The 24,604-nt window shown below is 44.5% G+C and overlaps 1 protein-coding gene, 1 long non-coding RNA gene and 1 pseudogene across 9 annotated transcripts in view; 2 read left to right on the forward strand and 1 right to left on the reverse strand.

Moving 5' to 3' along the window:
- Positions 1-24,604, reverse strand: part of LRRC8D (leucine rich repeat containing 8 VRAC subunit D) — a 115,619-nt gene that overhangs the window by 30,992 nt on the left and 60,023 nt on the right. The window lies entirely within an intron of this gene.
- LOC118019165 lies at positions 788-1,840 on the forward strand. The gene is made up of 3 exons (XR_004681598.1): positions 788-878; positions 1,103-1,150; positions 1,634-1,840. It is a non-coding gene; the product is annotated as an uncharacterized LOC118019165 (long non-coding RNA).
- On the forward strand, positions 14,605-14,744 carry LOC118020505 (annotated as a pseudogene).

Raw genomic sequence — 24,604 nt, forward strand, 5'->3', positions numbered from 1 at the left:
AAGATAAGCAGAAGAAAAAAAAGTTTAGGAAAGATTAATAAACATTTTTAATGGGGTGCTGTAAGTTAAAGCGTGAGGTTACCGCAGGCGAGGGCACAGAAAAAAAAAAGGGGGAAGCAAAAATATATGTTTTTTGGCCTGGAAGGGTTTAGCTTTCAAGTTCCCAAACAAAATTTCATGTAGTACTTGTCGGTTCTCTGGTATTTATTTTTCTTGTTCATGCACATCCCTGGCGGTTAGCAACAAAAGGGAGTGAAGGTTGCTGGTACTGGTGCATAAAGGCTCGGGAGAAGACAGGAAGCCAAGCACCTGAAGGATGGCCAAGAAGCCCTTCGGGACCCTTTGCTGGCAGCTCACAATAGACCCTCTTCAGGAACAAATGCTGACAGGTTTGCATGGAGGAGACTGAGTGACCCACTCTTTCGCGTGTTTTTCTAAAGTAACACCCAAATCAAGATGAGCTGGGGTACGTACTACGAACCCAGATTCCTGGGCTCTACCAAGATCTATCCCTTTCTACATGAGCACCCCCTCCCCCGCCCCCATCTGTGAAAGAGTCTCTGAGAGGCTGAAATACAATGAGAAGTAAAGCAAACTCAATGCAGCTTGGGACTCTTACCAACAAGGCTGAGCTGAGATGACTCAGCAGGTTAGAGCGTGACCCTTTACTTCTGGACTCATTATTCTGGTTCTCATCCAGTGGCTACTACAAATGCGCAGGCACGGATTGGTCTTACTCCAGAGCCCATCTGAGAACAACATGGAACGGCTAACACGGCTCTCGGCACGACACACGGGCAGCTCTTCCTGAAGAAAGCCAGCCCCGGGTCCTGGTGGACAACCAGCTCCCAGAAGTCTGGCTGAGAACTAACAAAAAGGTCATGGTCCACCTTAAATTCTGCAAAATTCTATACTTTAGAATGGCACAGAAGTTGGGGAAAGTAGAAAAGACAAGTTGGGTGGGAGGCGGGATTGTGGGGTTGTCAGTGATGCACTACAAATCAATGCCCAAAGCTATGAAATTAATCATGGTAATAATAATAATTAATAATAATAAAAATAGTAAAACTCCTTCCAATGATTATTTTTTTCTATTCTTCAGCAGCTGCAATGCACTTGCTTCTATTCGAGCTGAGCGCTGCGACACAAGGTACTTTGTCTCCTGCTTGTTCACCTCTGGGCTAAGTTATATACACCACCAGATATATGTAAGGCAATACGGTTTGGAGGAATTAGTCCTCTCACTATTGTTTTTGTCAAATGAGAATTATTTTTTTAAAGCCTGAAAGTGGTGCTTGAAAGAAGCTTCAGGTGTAGGAAGGGATCAGAAGTAAAAAGGGATGGGGGCCACATAAAATGTGCCCCGACTCCACATTTAAAGCTCTAGCTGAAGGGTGAAGAAGCGCAAAGAAGGGCAATCTCAGGTTCAATCACACTGACAGGATGCCTTATCTCCCTTCCTCACCAAGTGTCCCTGGGGAGCAGGGACAGGTCTAATCTACCCTTGGAGACACCAAGGCAGGTGTCGCAAAAGGACTTTTATTTACTCTTCTCAAAATTCCCCACAATAACAAATCAGGCCTCTCCACCTTCTCCTTCCCCCCTCCTCCCTTTGGGATCTGCCTGCCTGCAGAGATGATGCATTCTGGACTCCTCTCCTGCTGGCTTCCGCTGTCCTGCTCTGCCCAGGAAAGAGTCGGTGGTCTGTCTAACTCAAGGATGAAATTTCAAAAGGCCCACTTGGCTGCAGACCCAAAGCTACGTTCTCCAAAAAGTATTTTCATTAATAAAGCTGGCATCTTGCTGTCCATCAGCCTGACTCCTTTATCTTTCTCAGTGGGTTTTTAATTTGGGCAATGGAGGAGGGGTTATTTCTGGGTCCCCTCAAACCTCAAGAGTGGGTAGGTCACCTTGCTTTGTCTATGGTATAGTTTTTAGCAACTATTTATTGAAGATGTATGTACAAAATCGCGGTGAGAAGGAAGTGAAAATAATCTATCTGGTCTTATTTGTTCGTGGGTGGTTCTATGGCCATATCCCATCCCACCAGTTTCTTGGGAAGGTAGTCCAAAACATGGTATCCAAATTTGTGTGAAATCTTGGAGGGAAACCATTCACCTAAAATATATTCAAAAGAGAAACAGCTCAATCAAACATATTATTGATGACTTAGCACATGGGAATAGGTTTCTGACCTATGAGGATCAGTTGAACCACCTGGAAACTTTCTTCCAAGTATTTTACAAGCCAAATGACAAAGGTGAAAACTTAACCCTTAGTATGATTTCTAGAGCCTTGACAAGCAAAGATACCAGACAGCTAACAAAGTGATTTTATTTTACATTTTTTAAAAAGATTTTATTTATTTGTCAGAGAGAGAGAGAGACTGAGAGCACAAGCAGGGGAAGTGGCAGGCAGAGGGAGAAGCAGACTCCCTGCTGAGCAAGGAGCCCGATGTGGGACTCGATCCCAGGACCCTGAGATCGTGACCTGAGCCGAAGGCAGGCGCTTAACCGACTGAGCCACCCAGGTGTCCCAACAAAGTGATTTTTAACATGTGTCATGACTGCAATGCATCTCTACAACCACCCTGTGAACTAAGTATTATTCTCAACCTCAAGTTGGGGGAGAAAACTATGTTCACAAGTGGTTCACCTCGATGCCCACGATTACTCAGCTAATTAATGTTGGCAGCACTGAGACCCAAACCCAGGTCTTCTGATGGTAAAACCTAAATGCTTTTTACAATGTCATGATGCTGGAACCGGGACGCTAGGGTGTCTACACCCTCCTGTGCAGTTTTCCGGAGACCTGGGCAGCAAAAACCAAAAGTAACCTGGAGCAGACAGAAGAACAAGCTAGCTCACTGAGGTTAGATTTCCCTGACCTTCTGTATTCCTTCTTAGTCCTTTTAAGGAAGAAAAGTAAGTGAACTCATTTCATTTTATTTCCTTCCTTCCTTCCCTTCTCTAGGCCTGACCCATAGAGACACAGCCCAGGAACCAGACCAGTGGGAAGCTGATATCTCTAAAAACAGTTTCACATCTGTTAAATTATAGGATGCTCCATTAATTCCAAAGAGAAGCCGAGGGTCCAACTTTCTCAAATTCCCCAGTGGTCAGATGGTCATTACCATCTGTGATGAAAACCGCAGCTGAGCCTGGGGACTCTTGAAAGAGCCAAGCTAAGGGTGAAATGCTCTTGGCTTTGAAGGAAGCATGGGGGGAGGAGGATAAGAGAGCTCCTCCAGAGTGCGCCAAAAGACATCTCTCTCTGTTTACATCCTGTCCCCTCACTTGAATTCTCGAGACCCCACCTTCTTTGGTTTGTCCTTAGAAAAACAGCAACAGGCTTGAGTCCTGAGAAGGGGGAAGTTGGGTGGTCTCAGACTAAACTGGGAATTCCAGGATGATAATTACTCTTAGGGACAAAAACAATGAGTAACTGGAGCCTCCCAAGCCACTAAATAAATAAATGACCAGTGGATGTCAGATACCAGAGTTATTAAGATGATCTTAAAAGTATACTTATGTTTGGAAGAAATCAATTCAGAGGCAACTATAAAATTTCTGGGCTCAGTCCGAGGCATCAAATTAGTCTTCAGGGGCGCCTGGGTGGCTCAGTCGGTTGAGCGTCTGCCTTTGGCTCAGGTCATGATCTCAGGGTCCTGGGATCGAGCATCAGGCTCCCTGCTAGCAGGGAGCCTGCTTCTCCCTCTCCCTCTGCCCCTCACCCCTGCTCATTCTCTCTCAAATAAATACATAAACTCTTAAAAAAAAATTAGTCCTCAGAACTCCATTCAAGGGAAGTAGCAGATTGAAATGTTCATAAAGTAAGAAACTCCTTTTTAGGAGTCATGGTTATCACCACTATTACGAATGTCAGCAAACACCCCCAAAAGTCAGTAGTGGTAAAGAAGCAGAGGAAACAATATTTAGCTTTTGGAAGGAAACCCTCTTTTTTAAAAAAAATCAATAAACAACACCAGAATGCTGAAAAGACACATTTCAATGTGTGTAATTGTGCTTGCATGGAGAGTGAGAGGTAAGATACCTAATACCAGCCTTTCTGGCTAATCCTGCCATTTCCCTCAGTGGTGAGAACAATGTCACCTGAGTGGAAATTACACTTGGCAATGTGAGACTGTGTACGTCATTGAAAAAGCATCCCTATCAGACTTTTGTTTTGATCAGATATAGGGTAAAACAAAAACAAAAACAAAACAAAACAAAACAAAACCACGAAGAGGAGAATGAAAAAAACATGGCATTACAGAGAAAAGATACTATCTAATATATTTAAGAGGAAGCTCTTTCTTGTCAACAGTTCAAACCAGCTTCAACTTGACGGAAAGAAACTCAGTATCAGTTCTTCTCCTCAAACACAAAGCACTACCACTTTCCCCATGCTGTTCCCAGCCCACCAGACCTCCCCAGCTCCTCCTCCTTTGAATACATAGCACAGTGTCATGGTTAAGAGCAGGGCTCAGAAAAGTCCCACCGCAAGAGTAAAAATTCTGGCTCTGCCATTTATTAGCTGTGTGACCTTCAGGGTGGTTACTTAACATCTCTGTCCCTCCCTTTCCCTCATCAGTGAGATGGAAAAAACAGCACTCATCTGAGGCTGTGGTGAGGAGTTAATGAATCCGGACCACAACACTCTAGCACGGTGCCTGGCACACTGTAAGCACTCTAAACATCTACCTTTGATAGTGACAGTAGTGACGGCAACAATGACAATAAGGACATGTGCTTAACCAGACTGTGGAGAAAGCAAGGACCTGGGGGACCCCACAGGTCCCCCAGGCAGCCACATGGAGAGTCCACTAGAAAAAAAGCCCTCTTATTCTGTGGTCCCAGGGGACTCAACTTGACTCTTCTTCTCAGTGGTTCCAGTGGCTTATCAGAAGGAGCAGGCTCAAAGGACCAAAGCCAGGGCAGGAGAGATATGGAAGAACAGAGACAGAGTGCTTGAGTCTGGAAGAAACTAGTTTGGGGCAGCTCTGAGAAGACGTAGCAGCCAACAGTTGACATCATGGGATTTAGAACTTAGAAAGAAAGTAACAGGCCAGATAGGCACATTTTGTTAATATGGCAAAACTCTCCACCACCTTTCCTTCAAGGTCCCTTCGGCGGGGAGCATCTTCCAGAAACTGCTCTGTCTCTAAGTTCCTATAGCACTCCTTCACATTTTTATGGCTACTTTTTCCATGTAATTGTTCTGGAGCATAACTCATGTCTCAATTTGACTGTAATTTCTGGAAGGAGGTATGTGTGTGGCTTATGGTCTTGCATCTCTCTTCCTGGCCTATGTCTGTCCCAAGGCCGAACTCCCACCGTGGACATTTTCACCTGGGAAGTACACAGTGCAGTGGAAGGCTCTGAGTGAGCAGGTGCTACAGAAATACCTGTTACAATACTAAAATAAGCGCACACGTGGCTAGTCCAGAGAAAAGGGCAAGGAGCAAAGCAGCGTGCTTTTGCCTTTACCTCTCTGAGGCTTTCGTGCAAAGGCTGAGTCCCGGAAGTTTAGCGGTAGATTAAGCCTTCAGTGATCCTAAATACTGAAAAGATTAGAGTTCCCCCAAGTAGAATTTAAATTAAAATGATAAACCATAAAATACTAAGGAAGTCCAGCAAAAGTCTGCTTTTCCTCCATGATGGTCACTTTGATATATATATATTTTTAAAGCAGTGAATATCAAATTCTTTTTTTTTTTTTTAAAGATTTTATTTGACAGAGAGCAGCAGTGAGAGACGGAACACAAGCAGGGGGAGTGGGAGAAGCAGGCTTCCCACGGAGCAGGGAGCCCGACGTGGGGCTCGATCCCAGGACCCTGGGACCATGACCTGAGCCGAAGGCAGACGCTTAACGACTGAGCCACCCAGGCGCCCCAATATCAAATTCTTTTGAAAACATTTCCTAGTGGTGTCTTTGCTTTGCAGGTGCCCTAAACGCATGTTTCACCTGCCTACCTGGTAATCTAGCCCCACCTGGGCACCAAAGGATTCCCTCCAGACACTGAGAGGCAGGCCTGAAAGAAGGGAGTCGGGTAAGGGCAGGTGGGTAGAGAAGGAAGAGTGAAGAAGACAGTGGGAACCGAAGAGATGGCAGCTGAAAATGGGGCAACGACGCAGCTCGAGGGAGGTTTGCCACTTCGATTCCTGCCAGCTTCGATCTAGAGAGAACTGCAGCGATCCTTCTCCTTTTGTGGGACAGAAGTTACAACCCACTGGTGACAACCTACTCAAGGCCAAAGCTGCCAGTGTGGGGGCAGAGCAGGAACCGGAATGCGGGTCTCCCGCTGCCTCCCGGGAGCCCTTCCCACTTAGTAGAGCCCCTCCTCTGGACACCCACAGGCGCCAGGGGTTGGGGCTCAGACAGGCAGCTCAGAACTCAAGCCGCCATGAAAAAGCGCTGCGGTCTGCCCCCCCCCCGCCGCCGCCTCAACGCCACGTGTTGTTGACAGTCAACGGAAGAGGCAAGAGAGAGTAGGCCCCCGGTTATCACATTCTTCTGATGAAGCCATTTGCCCTTCTGACAGGATTCCCTGGACTAGAAATGCATGGGCACAATCTGTTCCCCAGCCAGGAGGAAGTCTGGCTGGATGGGGCCCAGGCTTGACAACGGAGGGCATGAGAGCACACAGCACAAGAACTGGGCACCATTTACATTCCTGGTGCCCCTACTGCCTCCATTGGCCATCGCCGAAGAAATGAAATCACTGCTGGATGCACGGCTTTGTGGGTTTCGCGATTCCCGAGGGAGTACAACTGTGAAGGACGCAGGGTGAGGATAGGACATGTAAACCAGATGAGGGGGCTGCTTTAAGAACAGTCTTGAAAGGGATAGTGTTGTGGTTTTGCTGGCTATAAAATTGGGGCAGACACAGAAAATTACTGTGAGGCTCAACAGATGCTCTTGCTAAGTGCTCTGCATGGCTTGTAGACCATCCCTCAGTTTAATCACAATTCAGACCTCCTGAGCTATAAAAGCTTTCTTTATGAAAACCGGCCTGCTTCCTCTGAGAGAGACTTTCTGTAAGTACCACTATGCTGCAATGCCCACCTCAAGTGTTAAACATATACGTGGCACCTGACCTGGACAAAGTGTTCTTTTTAATCTTGGGGTTTTGCTGATGTGCAAAAATCACTCAGCCTCGTTCCTGTTCCATATCCCAGACACCTACACAAAATCAGGCAAATGAGGAGGAAAACAAATGACTACATCTCTTGCCTTCTTTCTTCCTTTGAACCCTCTCAAAGCACTCTGTGTAATAAAAAGGTCATTTCTCCCTAGGGAAAGCAAACGAGAACTGAATAAAACACTTATGACCCCCTCCTCGGTCCCCATCTACACACCTCTGCCACTCTGGTCCCTCTGCCGGGAATATCGAGCTTTCTCGGACTCACCTTGACTTCCCCTTTGTCGCCCATCAGCACCTGTGGGAAGCCTTCCCGAAATCTCTATGCCAGTACCCTATTCCTTCTAATCCTTCTTTGAGGCTCTCAGAGCATCCTGTGCGTTTTGGAGCCTGCGCACCCTTTTACAATTACCTGGCTTTGAATCTACCTTCTTGACGGAGCTGTAAGATTCTCCAGGGCAGGGATCGTTACTTATGCAGGCTTGTTTCCCCAAGGACGAGTAACAGCACCTGGTACACAGCAAGAGTGCAATACATGACGCCATTGTGAGGCATTGTCACACAGTCTTTAACTGGATTCTTAAAGTGACACTTAGGCAGGAATTGCTAGTCTCATTTTACAAAGAAGCTGAGGTGCAGAAGCATTTTTATAGGCTCCCCAAGGCCACCAGTTCTGGTACCTTCCGGCTCCTGGCTAGATTTGCGCGGGACCACACTATAATCAGTTAACGATACAAGCTCTATATAGAAGATAAAAGAGAAAGCACTGATCCTCTGATGTAGGCATACATGTAGTGACCTGTACACTTGAAGAAGAGATACAGAACGTTCAAATATGGATAAAATCATTGTTCTGAAAGCAGGAACACTGATCAGATCCGGAGATGGAACTCACACTTACTCTTTTCTTGAGGACCTTTCTATCCTCCAGCTCTGCAGAAATGTCTGGTGGATGTGAATTAGAGACAGACGAAAGTGCATCTGATTAAAAGGTCATGAGACAAACCGTCGCTGGTTAAACTGCCAAGGGGGCCTCCGACATCTTGAAAGAGCTGGACGTAGGTCGGCAGCAGCAGATAGAAGGCGGCTGGATGTGGCTGAGTCACCATTAGGGCTCAGAGGAGCAACTATAGGTAGAACTGTGGCTGCTGGTGGGACGGGGCTGGTTTGGGTCTTTGACCCTTCATAAATAACCCTTTTAAGGGCACCTGAAACCCTCCTCGGCTGAGGAAAGCAGTTTCAGCACAACTGTACCCTAGAAAAATGTGAGGGAGCCTCTAAAGTGTGCTCAAGGCCGGGCCCCAAGCACAGAAGTGCTGACTTGTCAGGCTGGCCTCAGCGGGTGGGCCTCATATCTGCATCAGAAGTGTTGAAAAGCTCCTCTGCAGGAGCGCCTGGGTGGCTCAGTCGGTTAAGCATTTGACTCTCGGTTTTGGCTCAGGTCCTGATCTCAGGGTTGTGAGATCAAGCCCTGTGCTGGGCTCTGCGCTTGGTGCAGAGTCGGCCTAAAACTCTCTCTTCCTCTCCTTCTGCCCCTCCCTGCCACACTCTCTCTTTCTTAAAAATAAATACATCTTAAAAAAACAAAACAAAACAAAAAACTCCTCTGCAGTTCTAGTGCACAAAGTGAAGATGACAAGCTCAACTAAAATGTCTTCTGGGCCCTTCCTTTTTCATGCATCCATCAAAGTTTAAAACACTGAAGTGAACAGCTAGCTGTTCAGCACTCTGGGGATACTGAAACCAATTGTGCATTACTTAAAATCAACAGAACATTCCTCTACTATAGCCCTGACTGAAAAGTTTTCCAGCCTCTTCTACTCAAACATTTTCAATGACAGGAAACTTTCTACCTTAAAAGGCACTTTGGAATTATATGCTTAGAACAGGTGAATGTATGGGACGCCTGGCTGGCTCAGTCTGTTAAGCGGCTGCCTTTGGCCCAGGTCATGATCCCGGGGTCCTGGGATTGAGTCCCACATCGGGCTCCTCGCTCAGTGGGGAGCCTGCTCCTCCCTCTCTGTCCCTCTGCTTGTGCTCTCTCTGTCAAATAAAATCTTAAAAAAAAAAAAAAGAACAGGTGAATGTTACAGTACGTAAAGTACAGATCTTCCTCAATTTAGGATGGGGTTGTAGCCCAATAAGCCCATTGTGAGTTGAAAATATTGTAAGTCGAAAATGCATTTAACAGTGGCGCCTGGGTGGCTCAGTTGGTTAAGTGTCTGATTCTTGATTTCAGCTCAGGTCATGATGTCAGGGTCATGAGCCTGAACCCCACATTGGGCTCAGTGCTGGGTGTGGTGCCTGCTTGGGATTCTCTCTCTCCCTCTGCCCCTTCCCACCTCTAAAAAATAAATAAATGAATGAAATGTTTTAAAAAATGCATTTAATATACCTAACCTAGTAAACACCACAGCTTAGCCCAGTCTACCTTAATCGTGCTCACATTAGCCTATGTCTGGGCAAAATCAACGAACACTGAGACTATCTTATTATAATAAAGTGCTGAAGATCTCATGTAATTTATTCAATACTGTACTGAAAGTGCACGGCTGTATGGGTACAGCATGGTTGTCAGTATATTGTGTACCCCCGTGATCCTGTGGCTGCCTGGGAGCTCAGCCCACTGCCCAGCGTCATAGGAGAGTATTGTACCAAGTATTGCTAGCCTGGGAAAGATCTAAATTCACAATCTGAAGCACGTTTTCTACTGAACATGTATCACTTTTGCACCACTGTAAAGTCAAAAAAATCGTTAAGTTGAACCATAATAAGTCGGGGGTCGTCTGTGTATCTCAGTGAAACTGTTGTGCATGTGTTAAGTGGCCCACAGCAAATGATCTCTAAACTTCAACTGCCTGGGGCCTGGGTGGCTCAGATGGTTAAGCCTCTGACTTCGGCTCAGGTCATGATCCCAGGGTCCTGGGATCGAGTCCCGCATCAGGCTTCTTGCTCAGCGGGGAGCCTGCTTCTCCCTCTGCCTGCCGCCCCCCTTGCTTGTGCGCATGCTCTCTCTCTGACAAATAAATAAATAAAATCTTTAAAAAAATAAAATAAACTTCAATTTCCTGATCCAAAGCAAGTGAGAGTATTTCCTTTGTAGGATTTGTGAGGATTGGAAAGCACCTAATATCTGGAACACTGTAAGATGCTCAATGACTAATGCTTCCCTTTCTCTCCCTGTAAAAGTGGAGTGGAAGTCTTCACCCAAAGCCCTTTTTGGGCTAAACTTCAATGATGTTTAGAATCCACGGATACTTATGACTCCTCATCAGGCTGTAGTTTTTCCATTTCTCACCATCTCAGTTCTCCTGCTCTGAAATCCTTAGATTTGGTTTTGATTTTCATTTTTTTAAGCAAGCTCTACGCCCGAGGTGGGGTTTGAACTCATGACCCTGAGATCAAGAGCTGCAGGCTCTACTGACTGAGCCAGCCAGGCGCCCCTGAAATCCTAAGAGCTGACAAACGTCTGTGGTGGCATCACTTCCAGAGCATCAGTGGATTCTGGTACCCAGGCATCAGCTGCTTACTTGTGTTAAATATTCTACAAGTTTTAGGAGCCCAAGAATCCCCCCCCCCAACACACACATACCCGGTATCAGTTGCCTATGGGCACGACACCATATATGCAGGCTCCGCAACATTTTGGAGAGATAACGAGTCATCTTTATTTAGTTCCTCAGGAGTAAGTACAGGGATGGGGTGGGAATTCCTTCTTTTAACTGCTGCACCAGGTGAGGTGGCCTCCGATTATACCCCATGTTGTTCCCTCACTGTAAGCCTCCAGGACCAGACACACATCATGCTGCACCTTACCCCATGTCCCCATCTCTGACACTGTCACATCTGCCCAGTCCCTTCTGATCTATGATTCTGGTGTGGCAGCATAACACTGCGGAAATAAAAAAGATGTGGTGAAGACAGGTTCAAATCATGGCACTCTCTCTTACAGCAAGCCATGTGACTTTGGGCAAGCCGTGTTAACTCTGAATATCAGCACCCTCCTCTGAAAATGGAAACAAAGCACTTTTCTACCGGGGTTACTATGAAAATTAAAGGATATGTTACAACAGAACATACAGCCCAATGCCTAGTAGTTATTATCATCAGCGCTGTGCTATGGCAATTTCTCATTGTTACACTGGACTCTGTCCTGAATGCTAATCTATTTGGCTAGGGCCCTGACCTCTCTGCTTAGTTCTTGCTATCTCTGTCCTCCAGGGGAGGTAAAACCTGGTCCCTACACAGAAGCTTTCCCCACCTTCTACCTTTCTTCACAGCCCCTCTCCCCACAAAGCCCCAGAGTGTAGACTTGTGGATTTTTCAGCTCCTATCAGCACCTGCTGGTGTATAAATTGAGCTGGGGATCAGGAGACCTGGACCCTAGGTCCTTTTCAGCCACTAGCTATGTGACCTTGGGCCAGCAACACAGATTTCTTGGATCTCTGTTTCCCCTACTGTAAGATGATGACATTAGACAACGTGATCTCCAAGGCCTCTTCCTGATCCCCCCCCACTCCTCCCTCTGGGCCTCTCTCCAGCTATCCTTTATCACTCCCAATTCACCCCTTTGCCTTCCCACCTACCAAAGGGGAGTCCTTGAGTAATGACCCTCTCCCCACACTGTGACTTCTGCCCAAGCCCTGGAAACATACTATTAGTGGCAAAGAATTGATAACAAGCCATTTAAGGCACAGATTTCTGGAGGCTAGTCAGGAAACTAAAACTCATGTTATCACATCATGTTTATTAGAGAACGTATTCGTAAACTACACTGAGATTGCCTGTTAAAAGAAAATGTAATATATATACTATGTAAAATGTTTCATAAACATTTTCTGGAACACTTTTCTTTTCCTGGTATTTCCCATGGCAACACTGCCACCCCCCTTCCCCACCGGGCTGGAGATGATACTCTGCACAGTCAAACTCAGAGACATTCTATCCTGGTCTCACAAATTACACACAGATGTAAACTGTTTTAAGAAACCATGATAAAGAGATCACTAAGATCACAGAAAAATTTAGAAGTGATTATTCCTTTCTTTTTAAAGAACTCTTTTAGGGGTGTTTGGGTGGCTCAGTCGGCCAGGCATCTGACTTTTTAAAAATTTTATTTTATGATTTTATTTATTTATCTGAAAGAGAGAGAGAGAGCATGAGTGCGCGGGGGGTGGGGGGGAATAGAGGGAGAAGCAGACTCCCCGCTGAGCAGAAACCTGACACAGAGCTCAATCCCAGGACCCCGGGATCATTACCAGAGCCAAGTCAGATGCTTAACCGACTGAGCCATCCAAGTGCCCCAAATGTCTGACTCTTGGTTTCAGCTCAGGTCATGATCTCAGGGTCTTGAGATAGAGCCCCAAGACAGGCTCCGAGCTCAGGATTTGCTTAAGACACTCTCTCCCTCTGCTCCTCTTCCCGTGCACTATCTTTCTCTCGCAAATAAATAAATGAATGAATGAATGAATAAATGTTTACCAAAAAAAAATTAAAAAATAAAAAAATAAAGAGCTCTTTTAGGACATCTAAAAATAATTTCACTTTTAAAAGTTCAAGGCCTCAACAACTTTTCAGAAGCTCAATCGCTCTATAAAATGGAATTGATCATATATGAATAGAAACTTGTAGATACAAAGATATTTTAAATAATTTTTAAAGTTACGTAAGTCAAACCTGTTCACATATAAAATTAGAAACTAAAGATACACCAGGAAAATGAACAGCTACATCTTTATACATATGTTTTTCAAACCAACATGTTAACCTAGAAGATACATGTACTACATAGAAAAATTTCACTACACACATATTTATATACAGTTTCTTTTTTTTTTTTTTAAGATTTTATTGATTTATTAGAGAGCAAGCGAGAAACAGCATGAGAGGGGAGAGAGTCAGAGGGAGAAGCAGGCTCCCCGCTGAGCCGGGAGCTCGATGTGGGACTTGATCCCAGGACTCCGGGATCATGACCTGAGCCCAAGGCAGTCGCTCAACCAACTGAGCCACCCAGGCACCCTATATACAGTTTCTGAGCTTGCTAAGGGCTAACTCAAGTTGCCTTTGAGATTTAAGCAGATGGTTGGGATAAAATCACCTACCTGTGAATTTTTCTAAGCTGTTTGTTTGCTTACAACAATAGCTTGAAAAAATATTCCACGTCTGCCAAGTTTGTAAATACACAGAGATTTAAAACTTTTGTCAAATAAGAGAAACAAAGAAATTTAAATGCCATGTAACCAGATGTTTACAATGTATCCTATGAATATAGAAGGCTTATCTTTTTTGGGGAAAGTAATGTAAAAGTCCTCATATGCTGAGTTACCTATTTAGGAATATGTAATAATTTTGCTTCTCAGAAATTTTCACTGTGTTAGCATACATGTTGTTACTAATGTCTCAGCATACCTATCCATCCTCAGACGAGCAAGTACAGGAGTTAGTCAGCACTGCTCCCTGTAAGCACTGAAACACCAGCCTGTCTGCTGAGTGATGGGTGGGCGTGCTGGAGGACATATCTGGCTGCTGGGGATAACAATGAAAGAACATGAGCATGTTGCAGGGAATACAGCTTTTTCCTCTTTTAAATGCATGGTTCTTTCTGAACTTAACAGAACTTCCCATAACCTGTAAGCCAAGAGCTTCCTCACTATACGGGAGAGCTTGTATCCTGAGGGAAGGAAGGAGACAACTCTTTAAATGGTTATCTATCTTGCCTTTAGGAAAATATACGTAGGTCATTCACATCCAAATAAGGGTAAGTATCAATTATTTTTCTACACCTCAGCTTCCTTAATATTGTGTTGCTGCTGCCCCCGAACTTTGTTAGCATCATCAACAAAAGCATAAACAGGTGGCGAACAAGGGCCTGAGAGGTTCTCCCACGCCAACCGATGAGAAAGCCTTAAATGCTAGCGCACAGGGCTCTCTGTCCTGTTCCTCTCCAGGCCCACATGTAAATCAGTGTTCTGCTCCAGAAAAAGTCATAACTGCACAAAGCTTAAGAAGAGAGCAAAAGAGAATTAGCAATAAAAACACCTCAACAGGCTGAAAGAGGGGCCAGAACAAAACAGGTTTTATTTAGTAGGAATCAAGTCAAATAATTTAATTCAAAAAATGTCAAGAGCACAGATCAGAGTAAAAGAACGGTCTTAACAGTTACCACATTTATGAGAAAAAGACTTTGATGTTCTCATAGATTGCGAGCTTAACAGGAGACAAAGATGAGACTGGCCACCAATCAAACATTACCAGACAGACAATGACTGGGACAGGGGAGGAGGTAGTCCCACTCATCTTTGCACTTGTCAGATCGTGCCTGCCATTCTGTGCTCAGTTTAGTTCTGGGCATCAAAGTCCAAATGTGACACAGCTATTAGATGAACCAGAGCTGTGAAGGGTCTAGAAAGATTAACTCGAAAGCATTTAGTGAGTGCTACAATTTGTACAAGGTATTATATATCGCTTCTCGGCCTTTTGGCTAAGATCAAGTGTAGTATCTGTTCTTATCAGTGTACAAGGTATTATAAAGTGTGCTAGTACCCAGGGGTGATAATGAATGAAAATGATAACAATGAAGAAAATAACTAGCTTATCTTATCCCAAGCGTTGCTCAAAGCACTTTCTAGGTGTTAATTCATTTAACCAGACAACTGACTTGCTTCTTGGTGATCTTCCAGATAGCTGAGGTTTCCCCATTTCTGCCCAAGTGAACAACCCCTATATTCAACACGTTGTATTTAATCACTTATTCTTCCATATTTTATACCACGTTTCCCCCCATTTTCTTTTGTTAAAAATAACATTTAAATAAGCACCAAACTGATACACACCCATCACCACCTGATTTTTTAAAAGTGACGTTTTGATTATAAAGTTAGTAACACTGAGCAAAGAAAAGTCGGAGAACAAAGACACAGAGAGAGAAGTAAAAGAAAAACAAATCAGATGATTTTCCGACCTTTGTTACCACTTGTGGAGTTCCCCTCCACTTTCTGCTGTGAATACACTTGTGGTTTTCATTTTACATTGAAGTTATCATACTGCATATGCATATTTGTATTTGACCTGGTTAACCTGACAAGCATTCTTCCCTTTTACTAAACAGGCTGTTATTGTCAATTTATGGGCTGTGAATATACCATATGTTTGGAGATAAAAACTAAGAAAAATGTTTCCTCATTTGTGCCACTTTAAATCGCTCATTACTAAGAGCTTTAAGGTTTCTTTCTTTTTTTTTTTAAAGATTTTATTTATTTATTTATTTGACAGAGAGAGACATAGCGAGAGCAGGAACACAAGCAGGGGGAGTGGGAGAGGGAGAAGCAGGCTTCCCGCTGAGCAGGGAGCCCAATGTGGGACTCGATCCCAGGACCCTGGGATCATGACCTGAGCCGAAGGCAGACGCTTAACGACTGAGCCACCCAGGCGCCCGAGCTTTAAGGTTTCTGAAAAAATGTCCTTGTCCTTGGAAATGAATGCTAATAGAAAAAGAGAAGTAGTCTCTTAATTGCCTACATTTAATGAGCACTTACTGGACAAGGAGAAATTTCACTGAGTGAGCTAGACTACAAGAGTTACTAGATCCTTTTTCCACTACTTAAACCTCTAAGAAAAATCCTGGGTAAAAAAGAAAATCCTAAATGTAACTGCTATCTCTTAGGCAGTGACAAATCACAACCCCTCTTGAGGCTCTTGAGAAGAGAGCCTCCCAGTCCTAAGGCAGTCTCTCCTCCTCTTAAATGAACTGGCAAAAACAGAAACCTTAGGCTATTGAAGTTCCTACTACCTGCCACAGATGAGGTGCTATAGACCTTAGAAAATGGGAGAGAGAAATTCATCATGGATGAGGTATGACAGGGAACAGATTGTCTCCCACTCTGCTTTCCAATACCTCTTCTTATGGAGATAAAGGGACAGAAGGAAAAACGCAAGTCAGTCTGTATGTCCAAAAAAACACCTAGTTACACCTGAAGAAAAATAATGGAAAGGAGTCTGGGGAGTGAACTTAAACGGCTTTTTGACTATTCTGCTTCCACAGCTTGAGAGCTGAAGCCACAGTTCGCGGTGCTGAGGTTCCTGGCACTCTTCCCATGAAGGGCTCCGCACACAAGGTCTTCGCTAATGCCTGAGCGTGATCTGCTTACTCCATCTAAGTAAAAGGTTAAGGAATGGCAGTAAACCTAGCAATAGTAAAATAAGGATTCTCTGAGAGGCTTAGGAAAACGTTTCTTAGTGCTATAAACAGGAAACTTATTATTGCCTTCTTGCTCTTTCCAAATCCCCTAATTCAAAAACATCTTTCTCTGGGCAGTTGAATACTCTGGTACTAACCTTACTAGGATGTACTGATGACACTATGAAGGTAATATATCCCAACCCTGTCAGAAAATTAATTATCAAGGCAGAAATGAAATGGAGAGCAGAGGGCTATGTGTCAAGGTATTAAGCTCCTCATCATTTTTTATAAGAAAGATGTATTTCTGGGCCCTCATGTTTCTTTTATGACTGATGATGCATGCATATTTTGAAATATAAACAATACTGTGTGTGCATTTTAGGCCGAAGGAACAGCATAAGCAAAGGCACAGAGGCAGGACCGAGTTCATCATATGCCTAAGGTTAAGATGCCTGTGTGAATGGAGCACAAAACTGTACTGAGTCATATGAAATGAAGTCAAAGCGTTAAGGTTTAGCTAGATTTCAGAGGACACTGAAATCCAAGAGAGTTTGGTTTTATTTAGTATGGCAACAGAGAGACCGTGCAAACTCATAACAACATGGAACAGAGCTTTGGAAAGCAGAGTCACACCATGATACATGAGATACAAGGTAGCGGCGATGCAGGGGATGTTAGAGATGCTGGAGCCTGGCTATTGGGTTGTTGTCAGTGTGCAGTTGTAGATGAGGTCAAATCTGGTATCAGTGGGACTGAGAAAGAAAGAGCAGGGGCACCTGGGTGGCTCCATCAGTTAAGCGTCTGCCTCCGGCTCAGGTCATGATCCCGGGGCCCTGGGATCGAGCCCCGCGTCGGGCTCTCTGCTCAGCAGGGAGCCTGCTTCTCCCTCTCCTCCCTGCTCGTGCTCTGTGTTTCTCTCTCTCTCAAATAAAATCTCTCAAATAAAATATAAATAAAATCTTAAAAAAAAAAAAGAGCAAGCAGATGTGCTGTCTCAACAGAAGAAACACAGGTGGGACATGCGACAGTGTGAAGGAACAGAGGTGAGGACAGTTCAGTGATGCCAGGATCTGCCAGCACACCACCAAGTTAGCCATCTTGGTTAGGCATTATCAGCCGCCGTGCCCTTCTCTGCTTCAGGCCGGTGCCTGACAAGTGGTGCAAACCCCATTTCTTTCTACTGTCACACCAACTCTAAGGGGAATCATCACTCCACTTTACAAAGAGGAGGCCTGGACTTAAAGACACTGAGTGCCCACTAAAGGCCACCAGCTGGAAGAGCTGGGATTTGAACCCCTGTCTGCCTACTCTGTGGCTCTTATTCACTCCAATGCTTCCCTGCCCCCATCAAAGCTTCGAGAAACAGAAGCTGCCTGCCCTTCACCACAAACCCTTACCTAACTGAGCAGTTTCCCATACACTCAATAGCTATAATTATTTTCCTTTCGCTAGTTTACAGTATAACATCACATATACGATTTCTGATACTTGGTTGTGAATATATATGGCACTTGGGAGCTCTAAAGTGCTGAACAGATGTTAGGTATTATTTTTATTATTATGTGGGCGTTTTCCTTCAGTGACTAATGTCAGGAAATAGAAAGGGCTCCATTACACACACAGTCTATCTGGTCTACAGCCCACCCTAAAGATGAACTTATTAAGGCATACTGTGAGGTCATTTTCCTTTATACCAAGATATACAGAACAAATGAAGAATCTGTGTTCACGTGCTCGGGATTCTTACAGAAAGACCCACCTGCAATTTTAGGTGCAGGCTGTAGCACGAGCAGATGCTGTTCAAACAACATGCCCTACTTTCTTCGGCGATGACAAAGAGAAAAAAGGTTAACATGAAACACTCAGAACTAACTGGTTTGTTTTCCTATAAACTTTACCTACAAAGTATTAGTAATGAGTAAGCAAAAAAATGCATCAAAGTAGCCACACTGTGCTGGGCTTAGATGTCCCCCTCCCCCAGCTGGGTGCTGGCACGGGGTGGCTGGCTGGGCTTTCAGAAAGCACCCCACTTTTCTCCAGTCCCTCACAGGCTGCTAGTGCTGAGCAGGATCTGAAGAGTGCTGACAAAGAAGGTCATTAAGGCCTCGAGAGATGAATGTACAACATTCTGCATTTTATGCCCAATTGTCAATATTCCAATTACATCACCTGAACAATGTGTTAGAGGCCACAGAACATAGAAGGGGTGTAGAATTAGCCTCTTCTGGTTTCCTTTCTTGTCCCCCTGCCCAGCTGAAACCGCATGGTTAGCCATTTTATGTGTAGCCTTGGAGGCTCAGAATCTGCAGCCTAGGCCAGCTCCTCTAAGAGCATCTCTCTTGGGGGGGGGGGAGGGGTTGGGGGGTTGGGGGCGCTTTGCTGAGGGTGTCGGGCACCTGAGCTGACAGGGCCTCCAAAGGCATGCTGCTCATCTCACCCTCCCTTAGCATCTCACAGTGACCCTGTACCTTAGAAAACCCTCCTTCTCCCACTAGGCCCTTCTCAGCCTCCAGTCATGCCTGCTCCCCACCCCCCCTAAAAAATGCAACCCTATTTTGATCCTGCAGCCCCTCCAATTAACCCATCAAACTGCCACCAATGGTAGTTTCTGAGAGTTCCCTCTGGAGCAACCTTTTAAAAACTTCTGTGGCCTACTAAATAAAGTCTAAACTCACTTGACTGGCTGTCCATGTCCCGTCGTTACCTGCCCCCGACCTTTCTCATCTCTCCACATTTCCCCATATGCCCTGTGCTCATCACCAGACAGAACCCCTGTTGTTTCCTGGGCTTAATTGAGTGGCTCCTGCCATTTCTGATGTTTGGAATATGCCTTGGGGCATCTCCTTTCTTCTCATGTGGGAACTGCCACCTATTTTCCCAGCCCTGGCTCAAAAGTCACTCCTTCTGAGAGAATGGCTCTCTATTATAGCAACAAGTTAATTTCTGTCTTGCAAAGCATACTTACTGATTCATTAATTCAACCAACACTTATTAAGCACTTGGGCACCAGGTACATTGCTGGGAATATAAAGACACTTAGAATCAGAAATACAAGTTATCAAATAGCCGTGTGTGCTTCTGGGGGGGGGGGGGACTGTGGCTTCCCTTCTTCACACTAGTCCATACACTCCCTGATGATGGGGAATGATCCGTCTCCTTCAGTATCTCCCATAGCACTTAATACCATCTGTGGACTCACAAAACTCTCAAGCTCTCTCAATTACAGAATGTAAATGTACTGTAACTTATCTGCCTATCCCTGAGCAGGCTGACAGTAATTTTTATACATTCCCAACAGCCACTCGAATGTACGCCATGTAGTAGTCTCTCGGTAATTCTGAGGAATGAATGAAGAGAGGGAAGGAGGCAAGAAGCAAGCCACCATGACAACAGGGATGTCTGCCTTGTCATGTTTGTGTCCCTGGGGCCCAGTACAGGGCCTGGCACATGTGGAAAATAACAAACATTTAGCAAATAACCATAGCCACTGTCCGTGAAGAACTTCACCAACTGTCAGGTCTCTAGTCTCCTCTCCCAGCACTCAGCCAGAGGAAGCTCTTAGGCAAGTTTCTAACAAGAGACGGAAGTCCTCAGTCCAATTCCCATGGGAGTGAGGTCTTAGCTTCATGATACCTTCCCTGGCAGCTGCTCTGTTGGGCCGGGCTTTAGCCCGATCCTTCCGAGACATCACCTAGGCAGAGGTGTAGATGAACCGCCTCCAGACGGAGGCCCGTGAGCAGCTTGCAGAAAGGCGTAAAGTGACCAGGGCCAACTCCACCTCTTAGATCATGGCCAGGGAGTACCCCCTCAGCATGGCCTTGCCACTGTGGGCCAATGCTTCCTCATTTGGTTATCAATCTGGAAATGAAAAGCAGAAGCTAAAAATAAAGTTCAGTGAAACTGTTCAAGGTTAATGGGATGGCAACCACAAAGAATTCATGCCTGAGGGCAAGGCCCGTGGTTCTGGGCGATAGCACATAATCAGCACCACCAAGAGCTTTGTAACCTCTCCCGGGCCCCTTCTCAGAATTGCTCTCCATGTGTGGCCTGGACCACACAACTCAGCACCTGGTTCTTGCCTCTACCTCATGTGTCTTCAAATTCTTTTTTAAGATGAACTACAGATGCAGCTTCATCTACATAGATCTTATTTACTGGACAGAATGTCCTGAAGGGAAAAAATGGTCTGGGGTCTAAATACAACTCACCACTGTTCAGCTAAGGGAAAAAAAAAGGTAGTCAGCATTTATAAATTGAGAGATCGTACATTAAGAACCTGACTCTATTTTTATTTTTTTTATTTTTTTAAAGATTTTGTATTTATTTATTTGAGACAGAGAGAATGAGAGACAGAGAGCATGAGAGGGAGGAGGGTCAGAGGGAGGAGCAGACTCCCCGCCGAGCAGGGAGCCCGATGCGGGACTCGATCCAGGGACTCCAGCATCATGACCTGAGCCGAAGGCAGTCGCCCAACCAACTGAGCCACCCAGGCGCCCCTGACTCTATTTTTAAAACTGGAGGATCTAGCAGCCTGGGATCCACACACTCCACGGTAATAACAGCTGTAGCCGAGCTATCCCCTTTCGGATGGACCACGTGTCTGCCAGTTTACAACAGCCCCTAACCACTCCTTGTTTTCTGACATGCTTAGCTGCCAGGCCTGGTGAATACCTGAGCTTGGAAACCATATTTACCCAGTCAACTCAAGAGAAAGCCTGAATACCATCCCTGACTTCACTCTTTTCCTCACCCTTATATTTAATCAATAGAAAGTTCTACTGATCCTTTAAACGGTTCTGAAACTCTTAAGTTTCCAATTCACTCCCTCTGGTAGTCACTCTAATGATCTGTTAATCCCAGTGGGACTAAATTCCATGGATCCTCTACTTTCTCAATGTCACTCAGCTCTTTCCACAGGATTATAAACCCTGCCTTCCACCTCAGTTCCCTCGCCTCTCTTTCCTTCTTCATTCTAGAGATCTGGCAAACCACAGTTCTTGTTCCAAATACAAGTCTCTGCTTGCTCAGCACCAGCACCCAGGCTGCTGAATGTGGCTGGAGAGAAACAGGTAATCCTGCTGACTGACGAGACCTATTTTAAACTCATGACCACTGGATCTCTGGAGGGTTCTTAGTGTAGTCTCAGCAACCCGACCGTCTTTCCCTATTCCATGACTCTCCCTCTCCCCTAGGTGACTATTTCACACATTCTCCTCTCTTCAGACTGATCTCCTTACCCACAGCTGCAATACCCTGTGCTCTGTGTCTCACTGAGAAAACAGAAGCAATGGAAGGAGAACTTCCACACGCTCCCATTTCCACCTTTACCAACCTTCCTGCATTTGGACCCACACTCCATCTTCTTCCTTTCTGTTTCCATGAGTAAATGGTCTGCCCTATCTAAAGCAACTCCTGCCCTTGTATTCTAGACCCCAACTTCTCCGACTTCCACACCACCATTCCTCTAGCAACTGTCTCTCTCTCAGGTCACCGATCTTCCACTCACCACTGGGTCAGACCCATCAGCAAAGTGCACGTTGCAATCTTCCCCATTTTAAAAACTCCTCACCTCCTCCTCCAGCTTCTTTTACTCCTCTGCTCCCCTTTAAAAGGAAATTCCTCCAGAGATGTCTACATTCATTCCCATTCTCTTTATTTTTTGTTATTCTTTTAAGATTTCATTTTCAAGTAATCTTTATACCCAGCATGGGTTTTGAACTTACAACCCTGAGATCAAGAGTCACATGCTCCACCTACTGAGCCGGCGAGGTGCCCCTTTTCCCATTCTCTTGAAAAGCCAGAGAACCAGGCTTTCATCCCTTCCACTCCACCAGAACACTCCACACCAGCTACCCAAGCTCCTCACTGATCCTTGCATGCGCCAAGCGTGCTTCTGTCTTGGAGCCTTTGCCCAGGCTGGCCCTTCTGCTTGACACACTCTCCCCTGAGCTATCTCCAGATGGCTCCTGCCATCACCTCCTCCAGGCTTCCCTGATCACCACCTTCTCACACATACAGCTTGACAGCGCCTAGCCTCCACCCTGTGTTTTATTTTTCTCCATTGCCCTTATTGACATGCGACCTATTGTAAATTTATTTATTTATTCTTCTCCATCTCTCTCCCCTCTCATTGGCTTTCTCATTACTAAGTTTTGAATATGATAGCGTGTGTGGGTTTTTTGTTCTATATCATCATGGATGTTCTAAGATCACAGAATACTCCTTGGATTATCATTTGAAGTATATAATTTGCGCTCTCTAAGCAGTTTCCTTTCTGTGGGGAGACATGTCTGCAACTCTCGATGGGTGGCTGGGAAGGCTGCTAGGAAGCACTTTAGGTGTGTCATTCGGATAAGGTCAACACTCGTGACTCAGTGCAAGTCTTCAGGCATCCCGATGTGATGGATTACACATAAACTTGCCACTTACTAAGTCACATGAAAGTATGTACTGAGCATAAAACTCTATTCAATCAGATGCTTGTCAACAATATCTTTAACTTCATTTCTTTTTATCCCCCCAAGGTTATTTCTTAATCATTCAAATGCTAAAGTCATTTGGTGGACAAAGACATCAAATTTCTTTTTACCAAGTCACTCAAAGCTGTGGTCAATGTAATATATTCAAACCACTGTTTGGTCAAAATAGTGCCATCATTTCTTCATCTATCGTGCAGGGAGGTGGTAAGTAAAACAAGTCTTGTGTTTTGAAAAAAATTATTCCATCTGATGGTTCCGCTGTTATATTTAATACTAGAAAGAGGAGAATAGCCACTTTGGAAACATCACCTAAGGAAATATGTTAAAACCCGGGAAAAACTATAAGCACGTGCTAATCAGCATTACAGGTTATAGCATTTTGCATGACAGTGAAGCACTTGATTTTCCCACCACAGTAACACAACAGTATGCCACTAAATGGAATATTATCTAGTCATATAACAATGATGGTTAAATATTAATAGGAAAAAATGTAACATCTCAAATGTTCTGCATACAACAACTTTACATTTTTAGAGACACTGAATGGAAAGAGGTCAAGATGTTTATTATAATAACTATGTGTAGGTACTTTTTTTCTTTTCTCTATTTGCCAAAATTTATCATATTGCTTTTATAATTTATTTTTTTTTTTGCTTTTATAATTTAAATGTGTAACTAGATTTTAAAATTAAGGAAACAGACAACTTTGACACATACGCATTAACACAAAAAGGCTCGACTGCACATGTTATTTTGTGAAGCCGGGTCTTGAGACTTGAGTCCACATCCCGTTCCAAGTCTCCACTCATTTCTAACTTCCTCTTTCAATAGTTTCAGACAATCTTCTCTACATGGTATGTGGTTTTAATTCCCAACTAGTTTAGATTTCTATAAAAACTTTAAAATATAAACAGAAAAAAATATATACCAAAGGTACAGACACCTTAAAATGTTCCCTCTTTCAAGAGACTGAATTATATACAAATACCTATCAATATCACTTTGTGTGTGAAGAGTCCAAAGAAGAGCTATTTCTTTTACAGCCCATGTTTTAATTTTTTACTTTTAAAGATGTTATTTATTTACTTGACAGAGAGAAAGTGAGAGAGCACAAGCAGGGGGAGGGGCAGAGGCAGAGGGAGAAGCAGGCTCCCCGCCGAGCAGAGAGCCCGATGCGGGACTGGATCCTGGGACTCCAGGATCATGACCTGAGCTGAAGGCAGTCGCTTAACTGACTGGGCCACCCAGGTGCCCCCCAGCCCATGTTTTTAATCATAAAGGATTGATGTACTCATTTTGTAGGTGCAAAGACTGAGAGACAGAGGAAGTGTTCATTGTCTCACTAAAATTCCCACAGTGTATCCAGAATTTTAGACAAGAAATTGGAATAATTTTGGAATTTGGAATAAACTAACTTAAATTCAACCATTTATTCAACAAAATTCACATGTTGCTAATGTAAGATGCCTAGAGCTATACAGAAATGTATAAATACATAGCTTTAATCCTAGGGAGCTTGTGGTCTGGAAGCAGTGGCAAGATGTGTTCACCTGCGAATATCACCAGGTGACTCCAATGGTGATGTGACTCATATTATTCACCTGTGTGTCTTCACCACCGGGCAGAGTTTGTGACACGTATCAGATACTCAATAAATGTTGAACAGATAATTGAATTAAAAATGTTACAAGATATAAAAAGCAATAAAGAAAGGAGAAATTAGTTTGGACTAGGGGGATGAGAAATAGAAATGGAGCTGGAAATGAGAAGAAGCCAAAGACAAGCAGGAGAGAAAGAGAG

Source organism: Mirounga leonina, unplaced genomic scaffold, assembly GCF_011800145.1.
Source record: "Mirounga leonina isolate KUSES-001 unplaced genomic scaffold, KU_Mleo_1.0 Mir_173, whole genome shotgun sequence".
Lineage (NCBI taxonomy): Eukaryota > Metazoa > Chordata > Mammalia > Carnivora > Phocidae > Mirounga > Mirounga leonina.